The sequence below is a fragment of the Bidens hawaiensis genome, unplaced genomic scaffold (genome assembly GCF_021521415.1).
Source record: "Bidens hawaiensis isolate Kalapana, Puna unplaced genomic scaffold, B.hawaiensis_p1.1 tig00001647_1, whole genome shotgun sequence".
Classification (NCBI taxonomy): domain Eukaryota; kingdom Viridiplantae; phylum Streptophyta; class Magnoliopsida; order Asterales; family Asteraceae; genus Bidens; species Bidens hawaiensis.
Window position 1 is genome coordinate 2,669,844 of NW_027491093.1, and position 25,650 is coordinate 2,695,493.

Genomic DNA, 25,650 nt, shown 5'->3' on the forward strand with positions numbered 1-25,650 from the left:
CGTGGATGATCAAGTCTGTAGTGAATTTGTACTTTTGTACTCTTGTAATCATGTTTATAGACTTATAAGGTATTGCTCTTTTTGGCTTAATTTTTAATATTCACAACCCCATTTGAATAGTCGGCATCCAGACCCATGGTCTCCGGACCCGAAGCATCCTATCAATACAGGATTTGAGGTTATAAAACCATACGCCGATGAGGTGTAAAACACCAAACTAGCAGTTTCAAGTTTATATCACAGGCTACACGGCGTACTCTAACGTTAAACCTACCCAAGCATCATATGATAACGTATTCAGATTTTTAAAATTTATGATATTTTCACTTTTCATACCAATAATTGAGGCATGAGTATGGCCCGACCTTTTATTACTTATTTTCCACGGACAAAACGCTTTACCCAAAAGAGATTTCCGTTTTAACCATTTTATCGAATTTGCCCTTTCATTTTCAAGGCTGAGCCTACCGACACATCCCAAGTTAAGTGCGTTTTCTTTTATTTATCTCATATTATTAGTAGTTTGAAAAATCAGATTCTGATAAAATCATTATCTCCCATTTTAACACAACAAAAACTAGACTCAAGGGATATATATTTTTTTTAAAACAATTTTTTTAATTTTTTATTTTATTTTTTTTTAATTTCTTTTTAAAACATATGACTCAAACGAAAACAAAACTCAAATTAGTTAAAACAATTGTGTCCCATCCCCACACTTAAATTTTGCATTATCCTCAATGCAGGCACGGGAAACACGACTCGAAAATATTTAAAACAATACTAACAAAATAAAAAATAAAAACCTAAAAAGATAAAAACAAAGACATAAAAATAAAAACATAAAAACAAAGTACAATGGAAAAAACTTAGTTGGTAATATGCGAGACTGTCAATGTGCCAGTCTATTTCCATGGGTGCTCTCCTCACCGACCGCTCAACATGAATTAGTAACTCATTCTCTCTTTCTGAACAGACACGGCCTCTCCTCTCGACAAACCTAAGTAACGTCAAACAAAAAAATCTGAAAATAAAGGTTACTTATAAAGTTCAAGCGTCCACCAACTTCCAACCCGCCAACCCAACCAGAAAAGTCTAAAATAATATCCGTACAGACCAAATAAAAATAAAAACATCATAAAAGAAAAATAAAAACATCACAAAACATAAACTCCCATGTCAGCTCGTCAACTCGATCCTCATCTTCTTCCTCCTCCGACTCCGACTCCTGCTCAAGAATATGGTATGGCTCAGCATTATTAATTTCTGGGTAACCCGTCCTATAAAAAGGTACTCTATGTCCAAATCCTGAACCACACGAGGCGCCCGACCCGCTCGGTCCCGCATCGGCCGGCTGTCGAAGAGAAGCAGGAAAATCAATACGCATTGCACTCATCATATGCCTCATGTGCTCATCCTGTCTCCGCTGGTTCGCCTATATCATCTGTCTCAACTCTTCTCGACTCTCAGTAACATAACCCCTGATCTGATCAAAACTGGATTCCATCCGGTCATATAACGACTCCAAAGTAATATCCTCGGGGCGAGGCTCTCTGACCGGGGGCTGAACACCCGGTCTCTCTAATCTGTGAGGCGGCCTCAGGTGACGGGATGATAAGCCAGTTCGCATAGCAGCAGCAACCGCGGTCCTCGCCGGTGCTTGAATCTGTGGGTCCAACTTAACATCCTCCCACTCTAACGGATCGGTACCTTTCAAAATCCCAGCATTCCTCAAATCCTTAACCTCCAAAAACACTCTAACGGGTCCCTCTGTCAAAATATCCGGTTTAAACCTCTCAAACACACCCAAATACCTAGCAATCCGTGTAACGTACGGGCCCATATCCAACCTTGACCTATTTTTTGTACCCCCACGTCTCGTTCAATGAAACGACCACGCCAACAGACTCGCGTAGTTTATCAGAACCTTATCAACCATAGCCATCAAACAGAAAATATCCAACCAATTTACTTTATTGTCGCTCGAACCGCGACCAATCAAAGTATTAACAAAAACCCGGTGGATAAACCGAAGCACGGGATCTCGAATATCCGACGCCACATTCGCACTCGAAAACGAACAAATAGAAATTTTGTTCCAAAAAGTGGCCAACTCGTCCGAACCGATACACATAGCATGCTTATTCAAAAACGCACCCCTTAGACCCGTCACAAACCCCGGTTCTCTCACCTCCGCATCCGTATAAAAACCACTTGCTATCGCGAACTGTGCGATAGTCATATTGTACAACTGTCGACCCAATGAAAACGACACCGCATTTGACTGAGCAAAATTTCCTTCTTTATATTTAAACGTGCTCAGGAACTCAAGTGTCAGCTCGTGAAACTGCCGTTTGTTAAAATCCAACATCGCCTTAAATTTTTGGCCCAATAACTCTTCAATGCGCTCTCTTTGACCAACCGAATACAATAAATCCCAATTTATCGTTTTGAATGTGAGGAGATCCGAATTAACCAACTTATATAACTGCTCATACTCGGCCGAATCAACATCAAACTTAAGTAATGAATGTTTCTTGAGGTTGGTAGTTTTTCTTAACACAACCGGTCCGGGTTGGTATTCAATCACCCGAGTCCTCGGGCCCACAGGAATAACCGGTTCCGGATCACCACGTGGTCGTATGGTCGGACCCCGTTTCCTTTTTCCCGTCTCTTTAGACATCTAAACACATTTAAATAAACAAACAAACATGGAAGTAAGTAAATAAAAACTAAAAATAAAAGACAAAATATTTTTTTGATTTTCGGATTTTTTTAATATTTTTTAATAATAATAATATAAAAACTGAAAATAAAATTAACTTTGGAAGTTCGGGTTACAAAACGTTTTAAACCGACTCATTTAGATGAAAAACAAGTAAGTGCTAGTGGTTTAAATATTTGCTTAAAAGCTAACGGATAACCAACTTGTTAAGACTTTTACTAGCTTAAAAATCCAAAAACGATCATACCGAGTCAACCAACATCACCTCCTCTCGGCACTTTAATTGTCCCAATTAAACCCAAGTGCCAAAAACCCGCAAAATTGAGTCGAAAACGAGCAAAAAACCACAATTTGGTAAACTATATATTGCATAAAAAAACTTGTTTTCCGGCTCGTTTTAACTACTAAAAACACTATTCAACATCTCAAACCAACAACCAACACTAAATAACTCGTTTAAACCCCATACCGACAACCCCGACCGCAACCAAAACTAAAGTTTCAACAAAATCCAACCCAACCATCCGCACCCAAAAATCACAACTAAACTGCCAGCCCAACAAACTGCTCCCAACAACTAACAACCTACTTGAACAAATCCTAAAAACAAAGTTTGCAAAACCTAAGCTAAAAACTAACACCAATAATGTACAAAAAAAATACAAAGATTACAAGAAATCATACCTTGGATAGTGAAAACCCGGATTAACTTGCAAAAATTGAAGAGTTAAAGTGTGTGCAAGTGAGAGATTTGGTGAATTTTAGGTGAAATTAATGGTGGGTTATGGTGTTTGGATGATAGGGAAGTGATTTGGAGGTATAATTTGGTGGATTGATGGTGAAAAATAGGTGGATTATGGTGGATTAGAGGGTGGGTCGGCTAGGGTTCTAAGTGGGTGAAAGAGATGAGTTTGAAAAAGATGAAGATTTGAGAGAAAATGGTGTAAAAATTAAAAAAAAAAACAGAATATGTGGGTGTAGGCCGCCGCGCCGCGTGGAGCCCTAGGGCAAAACCGGCCGCGAACCGCCTAGGCGTCACTGTAGCAATTTCTTGTTTGTTTTCGGCTTGGCGCACGCGGAGGAAAACTAAGACCCCCGCCGCGCGCGCGACGGGGTGTTTTAACAGAAAGTTTCTAAGTCTTGGACCTCTTTTTGCCTTAGAAAAATTTTTAGAAAATTACCTACTCATTTTTATGCCCATTTTATGTTAATTTTACGTGCAAAACTTACCTAGCATCTTTCGAATCCTCGTAAAACTTCTCGTTAATATGGTGATGATTTCTTGCAATGACCCGACGATGCAATTAAACTACAAAAACGAAAGTTAGTGACCCAACGAAACAAAAATAAAGTAAAAGAATTATACAAACTCTACACTTGAGTTTTCACTCAAGAACCCGATTGACGATTCAGTTCGATGGATCGAGGGTATTTTCCTCCACCTCGGTTGACTCCTCCGGCCCTCCAAGATAATGATTTAGGCGATGACCGTTCACTTTCCACGAAGTTCCATTGTCCGGATTCTCTAACTCCACCGCTCCATACGGGAATACTTCTTTCACCAAATACGGTCCCGTCCACTTGGATCTCACCTTACCTGCAAATAACTTCAAACGAGAATTATATAACAAAACTTTATCACCTTGCTTGAAGTCTTTACCTCCCTTTAAACGTCGATCATGCAACACTTTCGTCTTTTCTTTAATATCCAACGATCGAGAATACGCCGCATCACGAAGCTCCTCTAACTCATGAATTTGAAAATACCTATTTCTAGCAGCCTCAGTAAGATAGACATTTACCGTCTTTAACGCCCAAAACGCTCGATGTTCCATCTCCACGGGAGATGACATGCTTTACCGTAAACTAACATAAACGGTGTAGTACCCAACGGTGTCTTGTACGTGGTTCTAAATGCCCACAACGCGTCATCCAACTTCTCTGACCAATCTTTCCGACTTATCCCAACCGTCTTCTCCAAAATTCTCTTCACGCCTCTATTAGCATTTTTGACTTGACCATTCGTTTGAGGATGGTAAGCGGTAGAGGTGCGATGAGTTACTCCATAACGAGCTAACGTTTTCTCCATGACGGAATTACAAAAATGGGTACCTCGATCACTAATAATTGCCCGTGGAGTTCCAAAACGAGTAACAACTTCTTTAAAAACTTCACAACTACTCGAGCATCATTTGTGGCTAATGCTTGGGCTTCAACCCACTTTGAAACATAATCTATTGCCACTAGAATATACTTGTGACCACCGGAAACGGGAAACGGTCCCATACAATCGATGCCCCAAACGTCAAATATTTCAAGAGTTTGTATGGGGTTTTGAGGCATCTCGTTTTTCGACGAAATATTTCCGGTGCGTTGACAAGCGTCACAAGTCTTAACATATTCCACCGCATCCTTTACAAACGATGGCCAATAAAAACCACTATCAAATACCTTTTGAGCCGTGGCATGCGCTCCATGATGACCTCCCGTTAGACCTTCATGAACATGCTTTAGAATATTCAACCCTTCTTCTTTCGACACACATCTTCTGAGAATTTGGTCACCGCCAATCTTGAACAGATAAGGATCGTCCCAAACATACCGATTAACATCCCGGAAAAACTTCTTTTGTTGAGTAGTCATCCCTTTTAACACAAGACCCGTAGATAAGAAATTAGCAAAATCGATGAACCATGGCAAACCTTGCTTTTCGGCCGTAATAAAATCAATCGACTCATGCGAAAATCTATCACCAATTTCTTCTTCGCGAATCTCTTCTCTCTTCGGATCTTCTAAACGAGAAAGATGATCTGCCGCAACATTCTCCGCCCCCTTCTTGTCTTTAATCTCTATATCAAACTCGGAAAGTAGAATAATCCACCGTATGAGACGGGGCTTCACGTCTTTCTTGTGAAAGAGAAAACGCAACGCCGCATGATCAGTAAAAACGGTGGTCTTTGAAAGTACGAGATAAGACCGGAACTTGTCAAATGCAAACACAACGGCTAAAAGTTCCTTTTCGGTGGTGGTGTAGTTCTCTTGGGCATCATTCAAAGTCTTGCTTGCATAATAAATAGGGTGAAAATGTTTATCACGCCTTTGCCCCAAAACCGCTCCAACCGCATAATCGCTCACATCACACATGAGCTCAAAAGGTAAATTCCAATCCGGTGATACGAGAATAGGAGCACTTACGAGTTGATCTTTCAGAAACTTGAACGCCTTCAAACAATCTTCATCGAAAACAAACGGGACATCTTTCTCTAATAACCGGGTCATCGGGCGGGTAATCTTTGAAAAGTCTTTAATAAATCGCTTGTAAAAACCCGCATGACCGAGAAAACTTCTTATGGCCTTGACATTTGTCGGTGGAGGAAGCCTACTAATCGTGTCGATCTTCGCCGATCCACCTCTATACCATCTCTTGAAATTTTATGGCCCAAAACTATCCCTTCCGTCACCATAAAGTGACACTTTTCCCAATTTAACATCAATTTCGTTTCGATACACCTCTTCAACATTTTCTCAAGATTAACTAAACAATGATCGAAAGAATTACCGTACACCGAAAAATCATCCATAAAAACCTCCATGGACGTCTCTATCATGTCCTGAAAAATTGCCACCATACAACGCTGAAAGGTAGCCGGAGCATTACACAAACCAAACGGCTTGCGAAGATACGCATATGTACCATATGGACACGTAAAAGTCGTCTTCTCTTGGTTTTCCGGTGCAATAGGAATCTGAAAATAACCTGAAAACCCGTCAAGAAAACAATAAAATTGTTGATCCGCGAGACGCTCCAACATTTGATCAATAAACGGCAACGGGAAGTGGTCTTTGCGAGTAGCATCATTCAACCTCCGGTAGTCAATACAAACCCGCCAACCGGTAACCGTACGTGAAGGGATAAGGTCATTCTTCTTGTTCATGACAACCGTCATCCCCCTTTCTTTGGAACAACTTGAGTCAGACTTACCCATGGAGAGTCCGAAATCAGATAGATCACCCCGGCATCCAACAACTTAAGAACTTCTTTCTTGAAAACCTCTTGCATATCTGGGTTTAAACGCCTTTGGGGTTGAACCACCGGTTTATATTCATCTTCCATCAAAATCCGATGGGTACAATAAGCGGGGCTAATACCTTGAATATCCAAAAGTCTCCATGCAATCGCCCCTTTATTCATCTTTAATACTTTTATCAACTTTGACTTTTCTTCCTCACTCAACTTAGACGAAACAATAACGCGCAAATCCGAATCCTCTTCAAGATACGCATACTCTAAATGTGACGGAAGTACCTTTAATTCCAACGGAGCGGGTTTTTCCGCCTCTACTTCACAAATAATTTTACTAACCTCCATAATCTCCACCGAACAAGTAACATCATCCACCAATATTTCCTCATCATCCTCCATAATTTCCGTCAACTCGTCATCCATCTCCATCCCAACAAAATCGGTTCCACAAATATAATCAAGACATTTATCAAAACCCGGAATAAAAGAATTTAGAAAACATACCGAGTGGCTCGGATCGCTAACATCATCACTATCATCCCGATGCTTCATCGACTTTGCAATGTCATAAGTAAAATTCTCGTCACCAACCCTAAGTGTAATTCGCCCATCATACACATCAATAAGAGCCTTAGACGTTCTAAAAAACGGCCGACCGAGAATAATGGGGACTTTCTCGTCGGCCTCCATGTCAAGTACCACAAAATCAACCGGAAATACAAACTTGTCAACTTTTACTAATAAATTTTCAATAATACCTCGCGGATACTTAACCGAACGATCCGCCAACGACAACGACATACGAGTCGGTGTAAGCTCACCTCCATCTCCAGCCATCGTATTTAAAAGGAAAAAACATAAACGGTGTCTAGTACGATACCCATCTTATCATTCAACACCATTTTCTAGTACGACAATTTATCATAACATAATTAATCATTCATAGCCAAACTCAGTATATTACACGTCATAAATAGGCATAAGTTTTAAACCTTAACACATAACAAGTTCTTAGGTAATCATACTTAAAACAAAATTAATCTATTGTCTAAACAATTATTCCATCATCAAGCTCTCCTCTCCGCAGTTTTCCCTTGGCCTATGCTCATATCCCTTTCGCGCATCTCGCCTTAGTTTCCTTGTACTCCCTTGCCACGTGACCAGTTTTACCGCATTTGTAACACTCATGCCTTGCAGTGCATTCTGGAGCATAATGCCCCACCTCTCCACACTTGTAACAAGCATTCGATCCAAACCTACACTCTCCACCATGAGCTTTACCACACTTAGGACAAACGTTGGTACCCTTACCTCATTTGCACTCACCACCATGCATCTTTCCGCACACTTTTCATGTTTCCTTGTTTGCCCTCTTTTGTGTCTTTCTACCTGCATGCTCCCCGACATTCGCAGATCGTTTGGTTCCTTTCGCTCCTCCTTCATTGCCATCACCTTTCTCACCGGTCTCTCCTGTCCTCTCAGTGGTCCTTGCATGTCCTTTGGCAGACTTCTCAGGACGCAATGTCTTCACTGTAGCAGCTACACCTAGAGAAATGGCAGCTTGAGCAACGGGATCTAGTTGGTACCCTTCATCGCTGCTTGGTCCCTGCAGAGTTTCACCTTCCCTCTTCCTCGTGGTAGTAACTGGTTCTTCAGAAGGTTCCCGGACAACACGTGGCCCACAAGGATGTCCAGTGTGACCTCCCTTACCAACAAACCTTCTTGCTCCCGCCATTCGTATTCTATAAGGAAACACAAATGTTATCATTCTAGGAATTATTTAGCACATGGTTCGTAAAGTAAGTAGTTAATGACGTTGATCAAGTGTAATTAACTATTTGCATTACTCCTCACATTCTACATACTTCCCTTTGTGATTTCACTTGTGCTAGTTTCTACTTTTAAACAGTTAATCAATCAAACAATCAAGAAATCCTACCCCTAACCTGCATGTATCCTTCCTTTAACAATTAAGCGAACATCTTTATACATTATTTAACATACTTTACCGTTACTGAGCTTGCTTGAGTGACACATGGCTAACTTGAACTGGCATCTTCTTTCTTTTATTACTTAAGTACCATTTTCTGTTCGAGTCTAAGCATGTAGGATGCTTAAATCTCTCGAACTTATGCTCTGATACCAACTTGTAAGGCCCCGAACCTGGTAGCCCTACTTTAGCGTCGAATTTACTCATAAACACAGTTTTTACAAATCAGAGTTAATTAAAACTCTCGCGGAATATAAAAACTATCATAAAACATTACATCAATCCAAAACTTGCCTTAATTAAACATTCTTGTCTTTCAAAATAAACGTCAATTAACATTAAAACATCTTGAGTCTTCAGATGCCAGTCTCCTATTCGCCCACCATGTTCCCGCTCAAGCTAGCTGTCTCATTCTACTCACCAGCGTACATACTAAAAGTCAGCTACGCTGAGTGGGTTCTAGTTAATCGGACGCCATACAATACATACACATACATACATATCCGAAGATACATATCCATACTTAATCCGTTACCCTACTACCATACATACATACATATCTACAATCACTAACCTCAGTCTACCGAGAGTACGTTCATAGTCCACCGTCTATACCTGTACTCAAGATCGTGAACACGTAAAAGGTCCGCAGTCCTTACCTATGTTCACCAGTTATGGTACGTGCAAGGTCCGCAGTCCTTCCCTGTACCATCCTATATTGACAACACGTACAAGGTCCTCAGTCCTTCCCTATGTTGCAACCTAACCCATAGCACGTGTGAAGTCCGCAGTCTTCCCCTATGCTACCAGAACACAAGTATAGCACGTATAAGGTCCACAGTCCTTTCCTGTGCTGACGCCTATCTATAATACGTATAAGGTCCGCAGTCCTTATCTACGTTGGCGTCTATCACCTATAACCATAGAACGTACAAAGTCCGCAGTTTTCCCCTATGCTACCACAACACAAATATAGCTCGTATAGGGTCCACAGTCCTTTCCTGTGCTGACGCCTATCTACATTACGTATAAGGTCTGCAGTCCTTATCTACGTTGGTGTCTATCTCCTATAACACGTATAAGGTCCACCGTCCCTATCTACGTTTACATCTATCATCTACATCACGTATAAGGCTCGCAGCCCTTAACTACGCCATCACCTGCCAAGTCTATGTCCAACAGAAGTTAGAGGGATTTGCCAACCTAACTTACTATGTTGAATAACACACTTATATTTCCTTACAATTTTATAATGTTTTAATGATTTAATATCAAATTATGTAAGTTTAGGGGGTTAAGTGCAAAGTTTTACAAAGTTGAAATGTTTTGTGTAGGTTATGGAAAGATGTGAAAAAAAGGCAAGAAAAAGAGAACTTGGAGGGTTTAAGTGTCAAAGTTTCAAAGTTTAATCAAGGCCCGGTCCAAGCCCACTAATTAAAAGCCTTATAATATATTATATTAAGCTAATATCAGAGATAATCAGCCATAACTTCTGCCATATACCCGAAATAATCAAAACCCTAATCCCAAACAGCCTTGCGATCGCTGCCGGCAGGAAGAAAAGAAGAGAAAAAAGGATGAAAGGAGGCGGCTAAGGGTCTTGGACGGCTGAGGAAGAAGAAAGGTGATCTTGGGCAGCAGCTAGGGTCATCAAACACTCACAAATCTCAGCCATAAACCTTTAGTATACATCTCTAAACTTTGTTTATCTTTCAAAACCCTAACTCTATTGATTTGGTCTTTTTAATTGAATTGTTTTACAATTGTTTGATTGTTAGACTTGTTATTGATTGAGTTTTGCTATTGAATGAGTTTTATAATATTTATGGTTTATGATGTTTACTTTGATTGTGCATGGCTGTCCAAAAGTGATGAGTAGCTAAACTAGTTTGTTCTACCTAGGATAGATGATTGTTGAATGGTTTTAACTTGTTTAGGATTGTTAATGTTCAAGACTTAAATTATTAATGTAAAGTTTAATTAAACCATGAATTAAATTGTGTGTGATGGCTGTGTTTTGTTTGTAATTACTTATAATCCTCTTGCATTCGTTAATTGAATCGGTTTTGGTTAATTGATTGCGTGTTAAGCTCTTTACTTGGTGTTTTGGGTTTATTTGCGGGGTGATCAACCGTAGGGATAAATGGTTAATATATCATATAAAATCAGTTAGAATACACCTTCTTTGAGACCGAGAGGTGATAAGAAGTAACATTGTCTCGTTGCTTTTACTTGTTAGAATTAAGAACGCGCGAGAGCGGGTTTTGTCTTGTCAAGTTTGAGTGTTTACATGCATTTAGTTGGTTTAATTTGGGTTGTGTTAAATTGTTCCTCTATTCTTGGTTGCGTAGTATTCGTCTCCATTAGGATAGTGTGTCGAGAAGATCGAGAGGAGAGTCGTCATTTGAACACGTTAATAATTGTTTGTCCGGTTTGTTCTTTAAATTCAATTAAAATAAGTTAGAGATTGCTAGAGAGACTGAGAGGTAATTTAATTTTCTTAAACGAGTTTTGGTTGTGTCATCTTTTATAACCGGTGTCTAGAATATTTTCAATCCGTTGTCTTGTTATTTCTATCAACATGATTCATTCCTAGGTAGACGTTTTTATTCATTGAATTTAAATCCAAGTTTTCTTAAAGTGTTTTGTTTACAAGTTTTCTTTTAATTAAGTTAAGAAGTTAAATAAAATATTAAAAATCATTTAAATAATATTTTGGTAAGTCTAGGTTAGAGTTTTCTTAATCATAAACGTTTTCACGTGTCCTTGGGTTCGACATTTGGACTTCCTTGATGCTATACTATTTATGATCGGTACACTTGCCGGTTTTGTGTGGTTTCTATAGGATTTTCGTTTTTATAAATTTAAAGCTTAATTGTGGTTCGTTCCTTATTTATATTATACATTTTCACACATCAAGTTTTTGGCGCCGTTGCCGGGGACACGGTTTGAAGCGTTTTAAGAACGACTCGAGTCAAGATTTTCCTTGTTTAATACTTGTCTTTCTTATTTGTTTTGTTTATTAGTTTAAAATAGTTTAGATAATTATACTTTCTTTTATTTATTTCAAATAGTTGTATGCGACGTACTCGATCTCTAGGACCACCAGAAGTTGAAGGATTTCCCGAACCAGAGAGAGAGCTTCTTGAGAGACGTCGTACAAAACCGTCTTCCAGTTCATCTACATCCGTCGGTAATACATTCTTTTCTCCTACTTTATCTGAACCCATCGTTAGGGATAGGATTATGGCCGACGCACCACTGAGGAGGACAGTCGCAGACCGGGCCCGTCCGGTCGATGATGGCGCGTGATCCAGCATTGCTCCACCAGCTATAGGAGTTCAAACAACCTGGCAGATTCCATTGAACGTTCTGAACACCATTTTCCATTCTGCTCAATTTCACGGGTTGCTCCACGAAAACCCGCATTCACATCTCACTCGCATCGCACGTATTTGCGACACGTTTCACCTCGCCAACGTATCCGAAGACGCCATCAAACTCCGCATCTTTCCGTTCTCACTCATTGATCAGGCGAGTCTGTGGCTTGAGTCCCTCCCACAGGGATCCATTTCTACTTGGGCCGCCATGCAAACCCAGTTCCTGGAAAAATACGATCCTCCGGCTAAGGCCGCTCGTTTGCGTAACCAGATTCATTCTTTCCAGATGGAGGACACTGAGAGTTTCTACGAGGCGTGGGAGAGATTCAAAAACCTACTTGCTTTAAGCCCGAACCACGGCTTGCAGGACTGGGCGGTTGTTGAAAAGTTCTATAACGGAGTGACGTACGCGACGCAGAATATGCTTGACACTGCTGCAGGAGGCAACTTATTGATGACAAAGGATACCGATGAGTGCATTGCCTTATTTAACGGTTTAGCCATGAGTGGATACCAGCGACCACCTTTTAAGAGTACCAAAATCGTCGACGCTTTATCACGCGGTATGCATTCAGTCGACACGAACACCGCCCTCGTGGCACAGGTTGAGGCGTTAGAGAAGATTGTGAAGGACCTGCAGGTGAAGAGTAAATTGTGCGAGATCTGTAGAGGAGGGCATGATACCGTTCAGTGCCTTGTAGGTTTCCAGGAGGAGGCAGTCGACTATGTTAACAATCCGAACCGAAACCCTAATTCTTTTAATTCTTATAATTCGGGTTGGAGAGGTAACCAAAATCCTAACTGGAGGAACGGAAATCATTCCGGCTTCCAACCGCGTCAGAGTCTATTCCAGGATTTCGGTGAAGGAGCGAGTAGTAGGGAGAAGAAGCCCACGCTCGAGGAGATGATGGCACAGCAGACTCAGATGCTGTCGCAGCTTATGACTCGAGAGGATTCCCGTCACAAAGAGACTCAAGAGAAATTTCGGGAACACGAGTCATTCATGAGAAATCAGGGGGCGTCAATTCAAAATCTTGAGAGGCAGATGGGAGAGATAGCGAATCGTCTGAATGAGAGGCCGCCAGGTACACTTCCGAGTAACACTGAGCAGAACCCGAAGGCCTTCGCGAAGGCGGTGACGACGAGGAGCGGTGCAGGGGCACATAGTAAGCCAGTGAATCAGGGGCCTGCGGTAGATGTAGAGGAGCAGGTAGACGAGGAGATTCAGATGGAGTCTCCACCGGCCGAGGTGCATCAAAGGCACAGCCCAGGAAGTACAGCACAGGCCGAGAACCAACCATCAACCAGCACACCACCGAGAGTCTACAAACCTAGACTCCCATTTCCCGGGAGAGTCCGCAGGGAGAGAGATGAGGAGCAGAACACTAAATTTCTTGATCTCCTGAAGCAACTTCACCTTAACATTCCATTCCTTGAGGCACTAACTCAAATGCCGAAATATGCAAAGTTCCTTAAGGATATTCTTTCTAATAAGGAGAAGTTAGCTGAGGTCTCTTCCATCCCGCTGAGTGCTGGTTGCTCTGCAGTTTTGCAGAGAAAGTTACCGGAAAAGATGTCCGATCCTGGGAGTTTCACGATTCCCTGCATCTTGAGTGATAATACGGTTATTCATGCACTAGCAGATCTTGGTGCCAGTATTAATCTCATGCCGTATTCCGTGTATCGCAAGTTGGGTTTAGGCGAGCCGAGGCCTACCCGTATGAGCATCCAGCTTGTTGATCGTTCTGTGAAATACCCCCGAGGGGTGGTCGAAAACATGCTAGTTCGGGTCGACAAGTTCATCTTCCCGGTGGACTTTGTCATCCTGGACATGAACGATGATGATAATGTCCACTTATCTTGGGCAAACCATTCATTGCCACTGCACAGGCGTTGATCGACGTCTGCGAGGGTAAGTTGATTCTGAGAGTTGGGGATGAGAACGTCACCTTTGACGTTCGACAGTCATTGAAACACCCCAAGTCTGCTAATGACTCCTTGTACTTCATCGATACCATCATGGAGCATGTTGGAGAGTTTTTCAGCAAGATCTGTGGAGGATCTGCCTCTGACACCCAGATTCTCAATAGGGAGATTCCTGAGATTGAGATGGTTGCCATGACCAATCAGTCCTTAGATGACGACACCGAGTCGCATACCCCTGAATATGGCGTGTCTGCTGAGATCGTAAAGACGATCCGATGGACTGACCTTCGGTCGAGAGTCCTCCTTCTTCCTTTGAGCTTAGGGATCTGCCTGCCCATCTTGAGTACGCATTTTTAGATGAAGGAGATCATTAAACTCCTTGATGCGGGGATCATTTTCCCCATTTCTGATAGTGCTTGGATGAGTCCAGTCCAAGTGGTTCCTAAAAAGGGTGGTATGACTGTCGTCATCAACGATAGGAACGAGCTTATTCCCACTAGGACTGTGACGGGATGGCGAGTCTGCATCGACTATCGCAGACTGAATGATGCCACCAGGAAAGACCACTTTCCTTTACCCTTCATTGATCAAATGTTGGAACGTTTAGCGGGTCAGCAGTACTACTGCTTCTTGGATGGTTTCTCCGGGTATTTTTAGATTCCCATAGCTCCCGATGACCGGGAGAAAACCACTTTCACCTGCCCTAACGGTACGTTTTCCTACAAACGTATGCCGTTCGGACTGTGTAACGCTCCGGCCACATTCCAGAGGTGTATGGTGGCCATTTTCCATGATATGATCGAGGACTCCATGGAGGTGTTCATGGACGATTTTTCCGTATTTGGGAGTTCCTTCGATCATTGTTTATCAAATCTCGAGAGGATGATGTCCTGCTGTCTTGACACCAACCTAGTCCTTAACTGAGAAAAATGTCATTTCATGGTTCGCGAGGGCATTGTTTTAGGACATCGGATCTCGAGTGCGGGGATAGAGGTTGATAAAGCGAAGGTCGAGACCATTTCTAATCTTCCCCCGCCTACTTCTGTGAGAGCTATTCGTACTTTTATAGGTCATGCCGGGTTCTACCGCCGGTTCATTAAAGATTTCTCTAAAATCGCGAGACCCATGACCAAACTTTTGGAGAAGGATGCTCCATTTAATTTTTCTGAGCAGTGTATCGAGGCGTTTGATCTTCTAAAAGACAAACTTGTTAACGCCCCGATCATGGTTGCTCCCGACTGGTCGTCACCATTCGAGTTGATGTGTAGCGACTTCGCAGTCGGAGCGGTTCTTGGACAACGGAAGGATAAACATTTCCATCCGATCTATTATGCGAGCCGGACCTTAAATGGCGCACAGGAAAGCTATACCACCACCGAAAAGGAGCTTTTAGCTGTGGTGTTCGCTTTCGATAAATTTAGGTCCTATCTGGTTTTGTCCAAAACGATTGTTTATACGGATCATGTTTCTATTCGTTTTCTCTTCAGCAAGCAGGATGCCAAACCTCGTCTTATCCGTTGGATCCTGTTGCTTCAAGAGTTTGATATTGAGATCCGTGATAAAAAGGGGGCCGAGAATGTTGCGGCCGATCATCTTTCACGTCTAGAAGGTGCTGAGTTAGGAGATTCGGGGGGCAGGATCAACGACCGTTTTCCGACGGAAAGTCTCATGTTCGTTAAGGCACAAGAGGAGGGTTTTCCATGGTTCGCAGACTTCACAAACTATCTTGCTGATGGATACCTCCCGAAGACGTCTTACCAGCAAAAGAAGAAATTTTTTGCTGATGTTAAGTTCTACCTATGGGACGACCCGTATCTTTTCCGTGTTGGTGCTGATCAGTTAACTAGGAGATGTGTAGATGAAAAGGAGGGATGGCAGATTTTGAGCCATTGTCATGTGGGACCGACAGGAGGTCACCACGGTGCGAGTTCGACAGCAAAGAAGGTATTTGATTCTGGATTCTATTGGCTTTCTATTTTCAAAGACGCACATGAGTTTGTTAAAAATTGTGACCGATGTCAACGTGTTGGTAATATCTCATCCCGGAATGAGATGCCCCAAAATGCGATTCAGGTATGCGAGGTTTTTGACATTTGGGGTATCGATTTTATGGGCCCGTTCCCGTTGTCTAGAGGGAACAAGTACATTCTTGTGGCTGTTGATTACGTTTCCAAGTGGGTCGAGGCCAAAGCATTGCCCACTAACGACGCCCGAGTTGTAGTGAGATTTTTAAAAGGTTTGTTTTCTCGTTTTGGAGTCCCGAAGGCCTTGATCAGTGATCGAGGTACTCACTTCTGCAATGCGCAGATGGAGAAGGCGTTGCAGCGCTATGGGGTCACCCACCGGCTTGCGACCGCCTACCACCCACAGACCAGTGGGGAAGTGGAAGTGAGTAATCGTGGAATAAAACATATTCTTGAGAAAACAGTTGGTTCAAATCGTCGGATTGGTCCGACAAATTAGATGACGCTCTATGGGCCTTCCGTACAGCTTACAAGACTCCGACTGGTTCTACACCATTTCGGATGTTCTATGGGAAAGCCTGTTATCTTCCAGTTGAGTTAGAGCACCGTGCTTCATGGGCCCTTCAGAGGGTTAATCTTGATTTATCCGTCGCTGAGAGTACACGTTTCAATCAGTTGCACGAGTTGGAGGAGCTCCGGGATCACGCGTATGCGCAGTCGTTTAGGTATAAGAAGCGGACGAAAGAACTGCATGACAGGAAGCTGAAGGGTAATAAGCAGTTCAAGTGTGGGGATAAAGTTTTATTGTATAATTCCCGGTTGAGGTTATTCCCGGGAAAGTTGAAATCCCGATGGTCGGGGCCGTTCACGGTCACTGAGGTTTTCCCGTATGGCACGATTGAAATACAAGATCGAAACGGGAAGTTTAAGGTGAACGGTCATAGACTGAAGCACTACATTGGAGAGCCGAATACTGATCAGACAGTCGAGGTGTTCTACCTTGACTCATTCACCGAGGGTTAGGCGTGATGGATGCATCACTCGGGAGACAGCCCGAGTTGTAGAGTTTGTATTATGATTCTCTTTATTATTTGTTTTTATTTGCTTTATTTTTTTTATATTTATAAATACAAAAAATAAATAAATAAATAAATAAATATTAAAAAAAAATTCAAAAAAAAATAATAAAATAAAATAAAAATTCAAAAACACAAAAATATGTTTATTTCTTATGTTTCTGTTTTCTGTTTTGTACGCCGCTACATGCGAGCGAGTTTGAGTTGTTACAGGTATTCTTATGCGCATGGTAGCTCTGATGGCGTTTTGGAACTGGTTCACCCGTTGTTGCGGCCGCGAATGAAATGCTACACGGTCGTTCGTTCGAATCATACACAGCTAATGAAGAATCTGCATCTAAACCAGGGGAGTAACCCGTTCTCTATTTTAATTTCTGTTCTTTCAAGTTCTAATTTTAGGCTTTAAGTTTTAATTTTATTTTTCAGTTTTTATTTTATCTCTTTTCCTTGTTCTCATCGAGGACGATTTCGTTCTAAGTGTGGGGATGGGAATTTATTTTACTTAGATGTAAAAAAAAATAAAAAAAATAAAAAACTAAAAAAATTTTAAAAATAAAAAATTTTTCACTCGTTTTTCGTTTTCGTATGTTGTTCAAGTTTGATAAAGTTAAAAAAAAAAGAAAAGAAAAAAATGAAAAAAATGTCCCCTGTTTTTAGTTTCTTTTGCATTAAAGTCGGAGTTGATTTTATTCGGAAATCGGTTTTTCAAACTACTAATAATATGAGATAAATTAAAGAAAACGCACTTAACTTGGGATGTGTCGCTAGGCTCAGCCTTGAAAATGAAAGGGCAAATTTGATAAAACGGTTAAACGGAAATCTTTTGTGGGTAAAGCGTTTTGTCCGTGGAAAATAAGCAATGAAAGGTCGGGCCATACTCAAGCCTCAAATTTTGGTATGAAAAAGTGAAAATATCATGAGTTTTAAAAAATCTGAATACGTTATCATATGATGCTTGGGTAGGTTTAACGTTAGAGTATGCTGTGTAGCCTGTGATATAAATCTTAAAATGATAGTTTAGTGTTTTACACCTCATCGGCGTATGGTTTTATAACCTTAAATCCTGTATTGGTAGGATGCTTCGGGTCCGGAGACCATGGGTCTGTATGCAATCTATTTAGCTGGGTATTCACAATTCCTAAGTGGTGTTGTGAATATTTAAAATAAAGCCAAAGAGCAAACCCTTATAAGTCTATAAACATGATCACAACAGTACAAAAGTACAAATATACTACAGACTTGATCATCCACGATGTTAGTCATGTGGGGTCCCCTTGCTCGCGTCTCATTACCATTAAGAGACGGACCACAAGGGATACGCTACATGTAAGCCCTACAGATAAAATTTTGCATACTCACCTATGGTTATGGATTTGGGGTATTGCTTGATAACGGGGGTATGTCATGTTGTGGGGAGCACTGGCTATAAATAATTGAACCTTAATCATATCTAATGGCTGCTTGGTAAACTTTGATGCTTAAGCTTAGGTGGATAAACAATACCCTTGATCGTCTTAACTATTCATAAATATTGAGCAACAAAGTTTTAATTCTGCTAACTTTGAGGTTTAAGTCAAGTTGGGGTGGTCTGGTCCGGTAAAAACAGAAAATAAACGGGTCTTAATTGTGTAAACCACTAAGTAATATTATTGTCGGATCTTATTTGTCCCGGTAAAGATTAAGGCATGGGTTTAGGTGGACAACAATATCGATGATCGCGGTTTTTGCGTTTTTCTGAGCTTTAAAATCTAACCTATATGTTTGATTTGACTTTGATTTTCCGATTCTGATCCAACTGCAGTAAAATCTTTTTTAGGGACGAAAAAGTCTTAAGTGTGGGGATGTTTGATGTGTTGAATAACACACTTATATTTCCTTACAATTTTATAATGTTTTAATGATTTAATATCAAATTTATGTAAGTTTAGGGGCTTAAGTGCAAAGTTTTACAAAGTTGAAATGTTTTGTGTAGGTTATGGAAAGATGTGAAAAAAAAGGCAAGAAAAAGACAACTTTTAGGGTTTAAGTGTCAAAGTTTCAAAGTTTAATCAAGGCCGGTCCAAGCCCACTAATTAAAAGCCTTATAATATATTATATTAAGTTAATATCAGAGGTAATCAGCCATAACTTCTGCCATATACCCGAAATAATCAAAACTCTAATCCCAAACAGCCTTGCGATCGCTGCCGGCAGGAAGAAAAGAAGAGAAAAAAGGAAGAAAGGAGGCGGCTAAGGGTCTTGGACGGCTGAGGAAGAAGAAAGGTGATCTTGGGCAGCAGCTAGGGTCATCAAACACTCACAAATCTCAGCCATAAACCTTTAGTATACATCTCTAAACTTTGTTTATCTTTCAAAACCCTAACTCTATTGATTTGGTCTTTTTAATTGAATTGTTTTGCAATTGTTTGATTGTTAGACTTGTTATTGATTGAGTTTTGCTATTGAATGAGTTTTATGATATTTATGATGAGGTTTATGATGTTTACTTTGATTGTGCATGGCTGTCCAAAAGTGATGAGTAGCTAAACTAGTTTGTTCTACCTAGGATAGATGATTGTTGAATTGTTTTAACTTGTTTAATGGATTGTTAATGTTCAAGACTTAAATTATTAATGTAAAGTTTAATTAAACCATGAATTAAATTGTGAGTGATGGCTGTGTTTTGTTTGTAATTACTTATAATCCTCTTGCATTCGTTAATTGAATCGGTTTTGGTTAATTGATTGCGTGTTAAGCTCTTTACTTGGTGTTTTGGGTTTATTTGCGGGGTGATCAACCGTAGGGATAAGTGGTTAATATATCATATAAAATCAGTTAGAATACGCCTTCTTTGAGACCGAGAGGTGATAAGAAGTAACATTGTCTCGTTGCTTTTACTTGTTAGAATTAAGACCGCGCGAGAGCGGGTTTTGTCTTGTCAAGTTTGAGTGTTTACGCGCAATTAGTTGGTTTAATTTGGGTTGTGTTAAATTGTTCCTCTATTCTTGGTTGCGTAGTATTCGTCTCCATTAGGATAGTGTGTCGAGGAGATCGAGAGGAGAGTCGTCATTTGAACACGTTAATAATTGTTTGTCCGGTTTGTTCTTTAAATTCAATTAAAATAAGTTAGAGATTGCTAGAGAGACTGAGAGGTAATTTAATTTTCTTAAACGAGTTTGGTTGTGTCATCTTTTATAACCGGTGTCTTGAATATTTTCAATCCGTTGTCTTGTTATTTCTATCAACATGATTCATTCCTAGGTAGACGTTTTTATTCATTGAATTTAAATCCAAGTTTTCTTAAAGAGTTTTGTTTACAAGTTTTCTTTTAATTAAGTTAAGTAGTTAAATAAAATATTAAAAATCATTTAATTAATATTTTGGTATGTCTAGGTTAGAGTTTTCTTAATAATAAACGTTTTCACGTGTCCTTGGGTTCGACATCCGGACTTCCTTGATGCTATACTATTTATGATCGGTACACTTTCCGGTTTTGTGTGGTTTCTATAGGATTTTCGTTTTTATAAATTTAAAGCTTAATTGTGGTTCGTTCCTTATTTATATTATACATTTTCACACATCACCATTCAATCGTTCAAAACATCGGGTTTACAGGGTGCGATTTATGTATATACATACGGGTTTTTCATAGTAACGATTAACCTATCAATCTGTAATCAATTTCAGTAAGTTTAGCCTCGTTGGATTCGTTTTTTTTACCAGACTAAAATAGATCTATGATTTCTAGACTAAATCCGAACATAAACGAATAAGTCCACGATATAAACGTACCGTAAACGAATCGAACTACGAACACGAGCTAGTCTTTGATGTTGCTTTGGTCCGTCACGACGATCTAGCACCAACAAGCTCGGGTTCTCGTCTCCGGATCTTGGTTCGGGTTGTGTGTGTTTTGGGTGTGTGTAGGGATTATGGAAAGATGGAATGGGAAGTTAGGGTTTTAGGATGGTTTAAGGGGTATTTATGTCCCTTAAAGCCCATGGACCTAAGGCCCATCCCACCATCTTAATCCATGTAATTACCCAAGTCCATGATTCTTTCTATATTTAATATTAATTAAATATTAACACTCGTTTTTAAATCATAGGCCTCTTTTATTTATCGTTACAAAATTCGGGATGTTACATCACCCAACTCCAACTTCTCAAACAACGAATACGGCATAAGATTAATACTCGCACCCAAATCCGCCAACGCTTGACTTATCATATCACTTCCGAACGTACATGGGATTGTAAAAACACCCGGATCCGACAACTTTTCCGGGACCCGCTAAGCGGAATAGACGAAACCTCTCCCAACCGATCTTTTCTCTTAAGTAAATCTTTCAAGAATTTCGCATACTTTGGCATGTGTTGGAGGGCTTCAACAAAAGGAAGATTAATTTTAAATTGGCGGAACATATCTAGAAAATGCCCGTATTCCCTCGTGTACTTTTGATTCTTGAGACGAGCGGGATAAGGAACATGGGCAATATTCATTGACCTCTCAACTTGTGGCTCAATAATTGGTGTTTTACTATGCGACTTACCCGGAGCCTCCAACTCGATCTCTTCATTAGCCGCTTCCTCTTCTTCAACTCCACCCGTTTCCTTAACTACATCGGGACCCAAAACCCTTCCGCTACGATTAGTAATCACTTTCAATTGAGCGGCCGGATTAGTCTGAGTAGAACCCGAAAACTGTCCTTGAGGTCTTTCTTCGAGAAGATGAGCAATATCACCAACGGTTCTTTGAATATCGAGAATAGAAGATTGTTGATTCTTGATGGGCATATCGTGTTAGGTCAACTTTTTCTGTGTGACTTGATCTCTCTCCAAGATTTGCTTCATCATCTCCTCTAGACGTCCTATGCTTCCATTAGGATCATGCATATTATTTTGAACATTAGTACCATTGTTATTATTATTATTTTTATTGTACTGACCTTGTCCTTGATTGTAAGAATTTTGGTAGCTGGGTGGTGCGCCTGACGGACGCCAGTTGGAGTTATCTGACTCGGATTCTTGTAGGTGTTCCAATTCTGATTGTTGTTGAAGTTGTTGTTGGGAAACCTATTCTGAGCACCAACATAATCGACATGCTGATTCATCACCGGGCACTCCAAAGTGCTGTGTCCACCTCTACAGAACTCACACTTGTCCACCTCTGTCTTAAGTTCCTTCACCTCTCGGGTCAATGATTCCAAAGCAGAAGCCACAGTAATATCCAGATTAACCTGGTGTACACCTCGAGAAGATGAGGATGTACTGCTAACGGGAGTGGAATTCCGCGTCGTGGCCCTTTGGCGAGGTCCGATTGAGCGAAGCTCTCAAACATCTCGTTACATTTGGCGACATTCTTCCTAGCCAGTAGACTTCCTCCCGCAGCCGTGTCGAACCGAACTTGGGTTTCGTAGTTCAACCCATTGTAAAATTTCTCCACGAGAGCCCATGGTGTAAGACCATTCTATGAGCATTGAGACAACAAGCTCTGAAAACGCTCCCAAGCATGACAATATTGCTCATCCGGCTCCATGTGAAACGAGTGAATCTGATCGCGAAGAACAGCCGCTTTCGCCGGTGGGAAGTATCTCTTAATAAATGCAGAACGTAGTGCTTCCCAAGTGGTGAACGTGCCAGGTGGCTGTGTGTCAAGCAAAATAGCTGCTTTACCTGTAAGTGAAAAAGGAAAAAGATGTAAGAAAATTACATCTTCGGTAGCACCTTGCAACTTAAAAGTTTTTAAAACGCGGTAAAGTCGGTTAATATGAGCCGGCGCATCCTCGTCATCGTTCCCATGAAACTAATTACTTTGAACGATGTTGTTCATGACGTATGACGGTATCTACCACGAGTTGGGGTTGTCGATCGCGGGGACAACGATGCATGACTGGTTTCCGGTTAAGCCATCGAAGGCTTGAGAAGCAATTGTCCTATCGTCGGCCATTTGAACGGTTGGTTGAATTCTCGGACTTTCGGGTGGTGAAATGTGTGGTGACGATTTTTGTGAAGAAGTAGCTTCTGACTGTGGTTTCTCTGCTGACGAGCTGGTCTCAGTCTTGAATGAAGAAAATCCAGATTAACCAGCGGTGGTCCTTGCGAACGAAGATGTGGCATAAACCTGAAATCGCAACAGACCAAGTAAGTAGACTAAAAATTAAAAACTAAAACAAAAATAAACTAAAACTTAATTAGACTCCTACGACTCAAACGAAAATAAAACAAATAGCACGTATGTAGCAATTAGGTCCAAATAAAGCAAATAACGCAATCGCTAGGAGTCCCCGGCAACAGCGCCAAAAACTTGATGTGCTTGAAGAAGTCAAATAAAATTATTAACTAAAAATAAACTAATCTAGACACTAAGTAATACTCTAGACCCTTAAACTTAACTTAAACTACTAACCGGCAAGTGAACCGGTCGACTCTAGTACAGCTCAGTAAGTCCGGATATCAAACCCACGAGACTCTTTTAATTACGTAAACTAGCTAAACTAGACTCAACTACAAGACGCGGCTATTTATTAATAATATTTGAGGGGGATTTTAAAACTAATTAATTAAGACTCTAATATTAACTCACTAAAATTAATTAACAAATGATTACTTAACTATTAAACTAATAATAAACTAATTAAAAATTAACCCTAATTAATAAAATAATAATAAAACATAATCATAACCTTAAAATAATTAATTAATTGATAAACCTTAAACCTAATTACTTTTAAACTAATAAACAATTTAGAAAACTTGGATTAATTCAGATGATTAAAATAACTACCCAGGCCGGAATCCTCAAAGTTACGGTTATTAATTAATTGGAAAACTCAAGTTATGGAACTAGGATCGTAAAATAGACCCTTGACAGAAAACCCGAACAGGACCCTTGAACTTCAAGAAGACGCCTATGGATTTCTAACAAGTTTCAAGACTCACCGGTTTTATATTAAACTTCATTACGGTTATTTAATCGCTTATGTCTAAGTATCTTTTATGATGAAAACCTACCTTACAGCGCGGAATTTAAAAGATAGTAAAGCTGATTCAATTAACTTAATTGACTAAGCTGACAATCAAACCTAGACGGACTCCTTACGAAGAACTAAATCTAGTAATCCCGAAAAGCAAAGAACTATCAATAGCCTATCACCTTACAGCTTTGTAGACTAGCAGCTCACTTTTATTTGTTTAACTGATTTTATTGTTTCTATGATCTTAATCGATATCAATCATAAACTAGTCAAGAACACACAGTAAATGACCTAACAGAACCCTATCCTATGAAACAATCAACAAGGGCAATTTGAAACAATAAATTCAAGTAAACAAAACCAAGCAATCATACGCATTAATTAAATAAAACTCAACCGTTTACTTAGAACATAATATCCATAACGAAACGAAAATTCAAATTAAATCAAACCAAACTAAGGTTCATCACGGCCTAGGCAGTCTATGGAATTTAGCCTAGCATATTAAAGTCTAAATCAAAGAAATCAAATAATAACGAAAACATGGTGTAATAATAAAGAACGAAAGATTAAAGGCGATAAAACCCGTATTCTTCGATCTTGAACGTCTAGCTCTTCACCGAATGTTCTCGTGCCTTCAAAATCACCAACTAGACTCAAAAATATGCTCCAAAGACTCCAAAATCGGCTGGCTGCTTTCAGGTTATGTCAGGTTTAAGTTAAAGGTGTTTAAATAGCAAAAACAAGGCCCGACAATAAGCAAAAACGAAATAATTTTAGCCCAGTTGTGCCTAGGCGCCGCGCTTTTTTGCCTTTCCCCTAGGCGCGGCGCGACGTGCTTATCTTTGGGGGGCAGTCAGACCTGCCCGGTCTGACCGGTTCTCTGTCCGGTTCCTTCCTAATGCGTTCCGGATCTCCGTTTCGGCTCGTTTTAGCTCGTTTTTCGCTCTTTTTCATCACGATCAAACCCCGGAACCTACGAAACATAAAAACGTTAGTAGTACACAAATCTCGACTAATAACGAACAAAAACTGTTAAAATATTAATTAAAATATACACGGGAAACATAAATATTTAGCATTATATCAGAGGCAGTTCTTGTTTTTTCTTTTTTATTTATCTTATTGTTTTGTTTTGGAAGATTTAGGCCCCGTTTGTTTTTTTTAGAGATTTAAGTCTGAATCTGAATACCACATCTGAATGTTAAGAGGTGGTTCAAATGTCTGAAATCTGAATCATTAAGTGGTGGAAGCTAGAGACGAACCTCTAGTCGTCGGAGATGGAGCCTAGTCTCCGGGTTAGAAGTTAATGGAGGCCGGAGACAAACGTATGTTTTTTTTTTTGGTTAAGAGGTTTCAGACCCACTAAAAGCTCTTACTGGTTCAGATGCTATTAAGACGCTGAACCTCTTAATGCCAAAAAAAACAAACAGCCCCACGTCTGATTACGTCTGACCGAATCAGACGTTTTCCTCTATTCAGAGAAAAGAGGCAAAAACAAACAGGGCCTTAATAAATATTGGTTATTAAGTAAATATTATTTTATTAAAACCAAAATCTTGGAGTTTATTGTTCTGCCAAATCTCGTTAAAATCTCTCGTTTATGTATC